The sequence below is a fragment of the Oryzias melastigma genome, linkage group LG12 (assembly GCF_002922805.2).
Source record: "Oryzias melastigma strain HK-1 linkage group LG12, ASM292280v2, whole genome shotgun sequence".
NCBI classification, from domain to species: Eukaryota; Metazoa; Chordata; class Actinopteri; order Beloniformes; family Adrianichthyidae; genus Oryzias; species Oryzias melastigma.
Window position 1 is genome coordinate 6,952,834 of NC_050523.1, and position 10,373 is coordinate 6,963,206.

Genomic DNA, 10,373 nt, shown 5'->3' on the forward strand with positions numbered 1-10,373 from the left:
CAAAAAAAAGAAAAAGAAAAATTAAATTACTAATAGAATTTATTCCTGGTTCAACTTCATAATTTTCTTTGGATTTATTGAATATTTTTTACTCTAAATTTAGTTACTAAATTGCTGTAAATTGCTACATGTAATTTGATTAAATTACTTTTAATTTGAAATTTCTGATTTAGTACCAAAATCTATTGTTTATTTGTCAACAATAATCATATATGTTTTTCAACTGAAAATATTAATGTTCATTGTCTAAAAGCTTTTTTCAAAATTGAACAATATCAAATAAAATGGAATAAGATGAAAAAAAAAACAACTTTTTTTCCTAGTTTAAAGTTTCACATTATTCAACACTATGCATAAATAAAAACATTTTTAAAAGAACCTCCCAAGTAATTTTTCCCCTGGTTCTATAACTTTTTAAAATTTAAAAAATATGAAATAATATGCATCACGTTGAAATAAACCTTCCTGCTTTTTCCCCTTGATTTAACAAATTTCAAAAAGCATCATGATATAAAATAATAAAATGCATTGAGTTCAAATAAAATATATATAAAAAAACTTCTTTAGTTATTTTTCACCCGGTTTAACCTTATGAAAGTAAAATTATATCAAATAATATGCATAAAAACATTTATTTGTATTTTTTCGCGACAGTCGACAGGCTTCTGCTCAGCTGTGGTTATTTAGAGCTTCGCAATTAATTTGACATCGTCCATCTTGAATTTCTCGTGGATTGTGCTTCTAGTTTTTAGACTCCACCCCCCGCTCCGTAGTCGGCGGATTACATTGATCTGTGTGTATATGTGTGTGTTTCTGTTCGTCTTTCGTGCGTTGTTTGTGTGTTTACTATATTTTCATCTCTACAATCTATTTAGTTACAAAAATATGATCGCATTTGTCAATAGCGGTATTTTACTGTGAAAAATTGGCTAAATTTTGAAAGCCAGGGTTGATGCGTAGACCAAACAATCGCTGCATTGTGCGAGGCGGCCGGGGAGGACCGCGGCGCTTCACGTCCGGTGTGAACTATATCATATGTTAACAAGGGCGCTGAATGGAAGCAGCCTCCATTGCGCGCCGCTTCTGCGTGCGGTGTGAACCCGACATAAAGGGCACCAAACAGCTTCTGACTGGACAGGGGTGCAACAAAGCTAGGAACATCTGAAGAAACAGTGGATTCTCCAGAAGTGGGATCATTCAAGTTTGAACTCACCAAGCTGACTGATAACTGTTGAAGTGAACAACTTTATTGGCGTAAAGAAGACATAGTGACAGATTTTTTCCTTTTGTGCTCCAGGAGTGCTAAACAATCTGCTAGATTTGTTTTTTTTAAACCATGTTTTCCCATTTCTTATTTCTGTGCAACAAATAGTTGCACAAACAGTTGCACATAGTTTTCCTATGTCAGGATTTTTGTGTGAGAAAGAAAAACATTCTTTAGTTTAGAAAAGTTGGCATCAACACTCTCCCTCAAGCTGATTTGTCTGCTAAGAGAGCTAATGAGCGACTCTCACACTGTGCCTTCCAGTCTCACAAACAGCATTTTCAAGTAGGAAACCTCCTGAAATAAAACCCAATAAGTCTTTTTTCACTTTCCACTTTGATGGATCAACTGGTTCCATTATCTTATTTTCATCAGCACCATTCTTGTAACCCCATTAAAGTGGCCCAAGTGAACGTGTGGCTCTACCTACCTGAGGTGTCTGCACCGACTGCCACCTGATATCAGCTAACATATCATTCATGTTTCCTTGATTCAATTAGCAGTCTGCCTTGGGAAGGCCATTTTCTTTCTTCTTAATTGGTGTATTAATTAAATCAGAGAAACGTATTGTGTTTGCCCACTTTCTAGCTGACACTGCTGAGACACCCAAGCAGGTGAGATTGTGAATAAAAATATAAATGCTAATAGGAAAATAATTATACCTTCAGGAAGGAGTGGGATACAGATTAGATGCTATCTCCAACATTTAATATACAAGTTTCTTGCCAGCCACAGGTGACAAGACAAATTATCATTCTAATGCAATTTCCTTACTGCCGCTATGTGTTTCACTTAACCATTACTGAAGCAAACCCGCGGCGGGTTCACCATCCGCTCTTCTACACGTTTGCCATATCCAATTCTACTCCAAAACCCAAACAGAATATTGAAAAGGAGCTATGAACAAACAGATAGCTCGTGTGTGCTGGGAACTATTTTAGATGAAAAGCTGTCGTAAAGTCCCACTCCAATCAGCTTTTCATCTATTTCTAAAGTGTTCCCAGTGGTCTTTTAGTTGTGATTATGCAGCTTTTCAGCCAAAATTTAAAAACTTGTTAGAGAATAGTTTCTGCAAAGTGGCAGGAGTTCACGAAAAATCTAGCTTACAGCCCCTCACACCCTCAGCCTAACAAACACAAATATCATTTTTTCTCCAAAAACATTTTTTATATGCACCTGATTCACAAAAATGAAAAAATAGTCTAAAATCCCCTTTGTGGCATACTTTTATTTAAATATGTCCTCTGTCGTCAAAAAAAGGCACAGAAACATGTTAAAAACACTTTTTTATCCGCCTGGGTCTTTAAAGAACATTGGGATATTACACACCTTTCTACGCTCCATTAAATGTGTTATTATCTCACTCTTATGAATCCCCTGACTTTATCACAAGTTCTTGTTAAATAACACAAGATTCAAACTTTTTTTTAGAGATAATTTATGAGGCTGGTAAAAAATAAAAGATTTTTTTCTCCAGAGTTCAGAAGTTTTCTTATTGCCTTCAGCACATTAGGCTCTACTGATCCTTTAGATAGAAAACATCCTAAAATGGAAAGATAATCAAATAAGCATTAGAACAACATTTATTCAAACTAAGCGGTTCCCCCATGATTACTCTCACTTTGTTTGATTTAATTGTTTTGTTCAAAAACTACTAAATGCCAACCACCACCTCCTTTATACATATATTTTTTGCACATTTGCTCTTGCATTTTCATCTATTTTGAGTTTTGCCCCCATTACTTGTACTATGTTTTGGTAAAATTCCAGTTGATGAGACTTTTTACTGCTCCAACAGCCGTATCATGCATCCTGGAGCGGTTTTAACTCATTATGATCCATTAGAGAGAGTCTTAGGGCTCCCTGTAGACTAAAGGACAAATGTTATCGGCTCACTGACAGTTGGTACCCAACAGCAATACCGTAAAACCAAAACATGTTTTAGAACGGCCACTGAGGGCGATGAAGCTGAAGGAGAAGGTAGCAAAATCCCTCGTCTGCTAAACGAGTTGGACCATATGGACGACATAAATCTGTGGAAGCATGAGGTTAAGAGCATCCTTTTGTTTTTAGTTCAAAAACGTGTATTTTCTTCATATTTCTGCAGGACTTCCTGTATTATTCATGAATATTGACTGTATAAGAACACTGGACCAATTTTTTACTTCTGACTCCACCCAATTTAAGTCAATTTAGTCGCCATTTTTGGCGACATGGATGTTGCCATTTTGGAGGCATATGTTGGTAAGCCATAACTGGTCCATTTTAAACTGAGTCATTGTTTCTATGGCAACCACTCTCGCTAATGACGAGTGAACTGGTTGGAAGTTCACACCCCTCCCACTTGGAAAGACGAAATTTGCCAAATGTTTTGACGTACATACATTTATTGAGGTAAAATGCGAAAGTAAAGGAGCTGTTCACAATATTTTTAAGGGCACCTTTTGGATATGACTTGTTTTTAAAGCTACACTGTCGAATTTATTTGTAATTTATTCATTGACGTTAATTGATCACATTGCATTGGTGTTATTTGGAATTTCTTCACTTATTTGAAATGCAATTATTTATGGTTATTTGTGATTTCATTATAAAACAGAATATATTTTCATAAAAATCTGTTTTCATATAAGTTTTTCACCTTCAGTCAGTCTGCACGATTAAAAGCTCACTAACTCTCACTGGAGAAAATTCTGTTATAAAACCAAAATACAAATAACAGAAAAGTGACAAACTCATGGAGTTGTTAGTCATGAGTGGAGTCCTGTTGGTGTTTCCTCCATTACTCCATTACTTGACAAACACAAGAACTCTTATTCTGACAAATCTAACGATGGAGTAATAGCAGTTTAGTTTTCAATAGAAGTCTATGGGATTTTGGTTACCATCTGTTAGGACGGATGAATTTCAGGGGCTGGTTTGTTCCGCTCGGGGCTCTAGCGAACCTACTGAGAAGTGTCAAGTATTGGAACCAGGTCCCCTCTGCAATGTAACTTTTTCATTTGAGCCTCTTTTCCATTTTGTTTGTCTGTCACTGTGTGGGGCCAGTCCCTGTTTGGCCGTGTTGTGTTGTGCCTTGTCTCGGTTTCTTTCTGTTTTTAGGGTTTTGTGGGAGATCCACTCACGTTGGTGTTCTGTATTTTGGTCAGGGCTGCCTGTAGGGATCATGGCTCACCTGAGGGAGGGTCTTGGCCTTTCCACTGTGGAACATCCTCATTGTCTGGCTGCTTTTGGGTCAGTTTCTTCAGGAGGCGTAGCGGGGGGTATTTATGCACTGAAAATCCAATGGTCAGGAAAAGTGACCAGAGAAACGGGCCACCCACCCCCCGAACCACGGAAGTGCTCCCGAGCCGACGTAGGGAAAAGGGAGAGGGAAGCTCTACCCGCCGTACCTCTGCACTAAAATAGATATCCGCGGTGAGTCCCCTAGGGAGAGACGCCGCTACGCCTAGCAGGGAACACCACCAAAACCGAAGCACAAAACAAGAGCAGTACTCACTCCGTCAACTCCAGCCACGGCTCCACAACAAAGTCAAAAAAACTCCAAACAAACCGGCGCGTCACCCCAAAACAAAACAGCCGGCAGCAAAGCGCGCACGAAGCCGCCCATGCACAATCTACGCCGAAACCACACGTTAGGACGAGCCCCCACTTTGTTACGACTGGCTCTAGGCCGTAACAAAGAAGTCGGGAGACGAAAACAGTTTTAACTAAACGAAACTTTAATGTGTTTAAACACTCAAAAGGGGAGAGCAGAGCATGCAGCAAGTTCCGCGGTGCAGCAGTGACGTTGAACCCAAACAGGAAGTCCCAGCAGAAGCCCCCCCTCTTCCCTGAAGTCCTCAGACGTAGTTTTATCCAGAGGTTCCAAATCCCCAAACATCTGTACCTGTCAGAGAGGAGGAGACACAGGGCAGACGAACAGAAGGAAATACGGCTCAGGGCCGTAACACCATCAAGTACTTCCTGTTTGGAAAAGTAGGGGGGAGGGGCTACTCAGTCCAGTTTTCACATACAGTCAGTTATGAAAAGCCATTTTAAGTGTCTGATAGACATTTTTAGTTGAGTATTGTGGATCCAACTTTTTAAAAATTATTTTGAGACGATAGTCCCAATCAACATTAAAAGCTATTATGACGCATCAACTAACATTTTATTGAGGAATATCAGTAACTTTTCCTTTCTCTCATTGCTCTAGGATGCTGTCATTTTACTCTTCACACTGTTGTTTATTTTTATTTTTTTGCTTTTTTTGTTGAATGATCAAATTGTTCTCCTGCACTTGTCCAGGCAATCAATTCCATTTTCCTTTTCAATAAATTAAATAGTTTTTTATTTTTTAACTCTATGACTATATTTTACAATTGCAAATATTATTTTTGTGAAATTAAGTCTTGGTATTTTTTTCTTTTTTTTAAGAAATTCTTTAAATCATTCTTTAAACCTTTTCTTTCTCCATGAATGTTACTGAAATCTAACCCACCTGTTCGAATCGACTTAAAAGCTTAATATAGTAACACAAATAGGCTAATTATTTAATTTAGATGGTGAAATGAAAGTAGAAAAAAATAACTGAAATTTCTGATTGTGTTTTTTTTATCTCATGTGACATTAACCGACATGTTTGTAGGATTCGTATTTCAAATAGACTTTGGAAACGCAGCACTTTAGCCATTTTGTGCACAAAACCGCCACACTGCTTTTAGTTTAATGAAAAGCTCTGCATGTCTGAGAGGCAGTAAATGCACGACATGAGACTTCAACTGTCTTTCACACCCATAATTGTAATCGACTCATTTAGAAATTCTCACTGCCCCAATCCACAAGCCCAGAGACTGATGGGAAATGTGTTCAAGCTTTTCCATCTAAACCTTTGCCCGCCTACAAAGGCAGCAACCCTGAAAACTGCCAAGAAATTAGTCCCAGTGCTGCGATCAAGCTTCAGCTCAGCTGGAGAGAATAAGTGCAGATCCAACAGTCTTGTCATGTTCTATTTTCTACTCCTCTACCCTCCTCTTCTCACACTCCTCTCACTCACTTTGCCTGTAGACGTCTAATGCAATGCCTCATTATCAAGTGCACCCCCTATCTCCATCTGTACTGTCAGTGTATTCATCACACAGCAGGCCCCATTACCTGTTAGCAGTGATTTACAGTGGTAGAAATGTGGCTGAAGCCTTCTCTCTTTTAAACTGCGTCAAAAATGTACACTTTCAATTTAATTTACCTTTGATTAAATTCTAACTACACATCAGAAACAGTACAATAATTACAATTAAACCAAAATAGGTCTCGTTTACAACAAGGATATGATGCACATAAAAAAAAGAAACTGATTTAAAATAACACCAGAGACGCACAAATGTGTTAACTGTCTGACTGAAAACAAAACACTCTTTAGAGGATAAAAAAACTCTCCACCATCAACACATTGGAAGGCATCACTTTGACAAGCTGAATGAGATGTTGGCCCACAGATCCATTTTACTGATACTTATAAACAACAAAAGTCTGTCTGTCTGTCATTCAGATTAGATCAACAGAGTGGAATGGTTTTAGAGTGAGGTGGGATGGGAATATTAGAAGGTCAAACTCTCTTAAAACAACATGAAGGATTCTCTAGGAAAACCATAGAGAATTGAGAATTGACTTGGGATTTAGAAATTATTCAACGGAATTTGTTTCAATTTCAATCCAGATCCAACCGGATCGCTCTGAGACAAGTTGTTAATCAAATCTAAGCAGTGGTAGAATGTTCTAATAATGTATTATGTCAATGTGGGAAAACAACAGTAAGATGAACATTATGAAGCTAAAATGTAAATGGAATTGCCTTTAACTTTTGTTTGTTCCTGTTTCATTTACACTTGATTATCTTGTAGGAAATACAAGGAATCTGGAAAACTTAACCTGCATTTTTCTGTACACAGGTATTTATCTCTGAGTCACACAGGTTGAATTTTTGGCTCAAGATGTCCTGGATTGACTTCAGCTCAGTGAATCTGATCAAAATGGACCAATATCAACTATAAATCGTATCGTCAACTACAAGTCATGTTATAAGTGTAGTGCGCTGGGGTTCTGACCACTATTTTCATTCCCTCATCTGTTTTTCATTTAGTTCTCCATGCCTCTGTTTGGTGCAGTGTGATTCAGGTGTTGTTCCTCTATCCCACTCCCCTCCAGGGGAGCAGGTGAGATTTCAGATTCCAGCTGACTCGTCTCTGCTCCCGTCCTTGGCAGTGGACCTCACCTCCGGCTCGTCTCGCCTCAAACATCAAGAGTCAGACAAGCTAATTATTCTTTAAAGTCCCCCTATGACATTGTCTTTTATTAAAAAAAAACTTTAGTGTTTTAATTATGATTATGACATTTTTAACCAAAATCCCACAACCTAAAGCCAATTTTTCATGTTGATCTGATGCCCCTTTTTTTAAAATCTCCTCTAGGTGGCCGAAGATTTTGGTGCTGAGCTGGGTAGCCCCGCCCCTAATCCCCTTGTCTGATCATGATAGCGCTGCGTCTCGTGGACACAGCTTGCACTACTGTTTTAGACATGGCTTGAAAAAACTTGATAAAAAGGCAGAGCGGCCACGAGCAAAAAGGTCCAAAGTGTGGCTGTATTTTTCCAAAGTAGATGTAGACAGAACACCAGTAATCCGCCCTAAAACACATCATATTCTAGCGGTAAGACGTCTAGCATCGCTGTTGTTTCAACAGGTGTATGCTAGCCGTACACACGTGAAGCTGCGACTAAAGAGTTGTTTATGGGGTAAGATAGCTGTCAAAAAGAAACGCAGTCATAAATAATATTTTGTATTCACAAAAAGAAATTCGTATTCATAAATACAAAGTTGTGCAAAAATTTATATTTTGTGCCAAACTTACATAAAAAAAACGAATACAACATTTATTTTTACGTTTAACATGTCTCTTGTGAATACGAATTTTCCTCGTTTTGAATACGACTTCTCTCTGTCTGACATAATTTTGACAGTTGGGTAACAGAAGAAATCCGTATCCAAGACAGAGAGAAGTCGTATTCAAAACGAGGAAAATTCGTATTCACAAGAGACATGTTAAACGTAAAAATAAATGTTGTATTCGTATTTGTTATGTAAGTTTGGTACAAAATATAAATTTTTGCACAACTTTGTATTTATGAATACGAATTTCTTTTTGTGAATACAAAATATGATTTATGAATATGTTTCTTTTTGACAGCTATCTTACCCCATAGTTGTTTATCAAAGGTAAAGGCATGAAATTTGAATAAAAATGAATATGGTTACCAGCACTGTGAATTTTTATTTTAGTTTTTCAAAGAATGTTAAATTAACATATCATGTTTAATTTGTTCTAAAATAGAAGATTTTCATCTCCAAAGTTTGTCATTTTCTTCTCTTTCCTTATTATCACAAAGAAATTGTCGATAAGATTACCTAATCGATAAGCAGTATTGATAAGAGCAGTGATACTGATAACATCTTAACAATACCCATCTTTAGTAACCAGGTTATAGAAAAGGTGAAAGAAACAAATAATGTGATAAAATATACTGTAAAAAAATGGTGGAATACACACCAGCCCAGTACCCAGTAAGTGAAAATAGAGAGTACCAATGCTGCACAGGTGACAAAGATCCAGAAGTATATGAGGAAAATGCCCCCCAGCAATGAAGTCCTTGGTGAATGCCTCAGGCAGCCAGTATCAAATGAGGAGAATGAGACAAGAGAGGACAACCCTTTGTAACAGGTTCCACTGTTGGACCAAAGCAATGAGGGGAACTCTAATTATTTCTATAAAAAAAAAGAAAATAAAAGGCCCCTAAGACAGATTGATAGCTAGTATTTGATTGGAAAAAACTACTACTAAGTACTTAGACACAAATGTAGGTGTCTGAAGTTTTACAGAGGTGTCTGAACAGAAGAACAAGTTGCAAATTCAACATACAACTTTTTCAAATTGTGGTAATCAAGGATGACCTCAAGATTTTATCAGAATGGGAGTACATCAGGGTAGAGTCACAGGTCCTGTGACTACTACTGGTACTCTGGGGATTTGGGTTGCACGGAGGGTCATGGAGAGGAGCGATCCGTTAAATGCGCGGGAGCACAGATATGTCTCGCAGTTCCCTTGACGCCTGTTAAAAATAGAATGCTTGACTGTCTTGAAGTATTCATGAGAGTAATTTAAATTGCAAGTTGTACGAGTGAAGGTGTTGTAGGGTGCCCTTACGCCACACTCTAATCCAAAGGTGGGCAAACTTTTTAGCTCGAGGGCCACAAAAAGTTCTAAAATCGGACAACCAAGAGCAACGTGGAATGTTTTAGTAACCCATCTCATAAGAGAAAGAAAAAACACCAAATCTAGATTGTAGCCTACAAAACAAGCCAAAACCGAAAAAATGAAGACATATAGAGAGACAGCAACATTGATGGAAAATGAAGCACAATGGATTATAAACAGCAAACGGGGTTGTTCTGCAGACAAAGAACAGCGCTAATATATCACAAGTCTGACAAAAATGAAGCAGTCGCTTGTGGACGAGTAATTCAGAAGTGAACAAAGGCTTAACAACTCAAAAAGGAAATATAAAAACACAAATACAAGAGCTCCTCTCAAGCCTAATAAGTTTCACACAGCCTGTTTTATGTTTGTAGAAGAGTAAAATACAATGAACAAGGTTATATTCAGCATTTACATTACAAAACCAAAACAGGCTAATATGATAAGAAATTTCATTGATTTATAACACAAGTTTGAAAATGCATTTTTCCTGGATAACAGCTGTAAAATTATTTAAGTGTAGATATATAGATATATATAGAGAGAGAGACTGCTTGTGGTAGCTTAAAGAGTATCTAAAGAATAACATCAACCTGGAGGTTGCATGAAAAATGGAAATTATTCTGGGAGAACTTAGAGCTTTGACAACAAAGAGAATGAATTGTAGTTCTTATTCTTTCCGAGTTTGTATCCCTTTCAAAAAACTAAAAAAGGACAAGAAATATTCTGTTATGGCTCATATTTATACCACACAGTACAAAGTCTGTGAGTACTGGTTCCAAGACGGTCTCTCCACTCCTCTATACCTGTCTTAAAACAT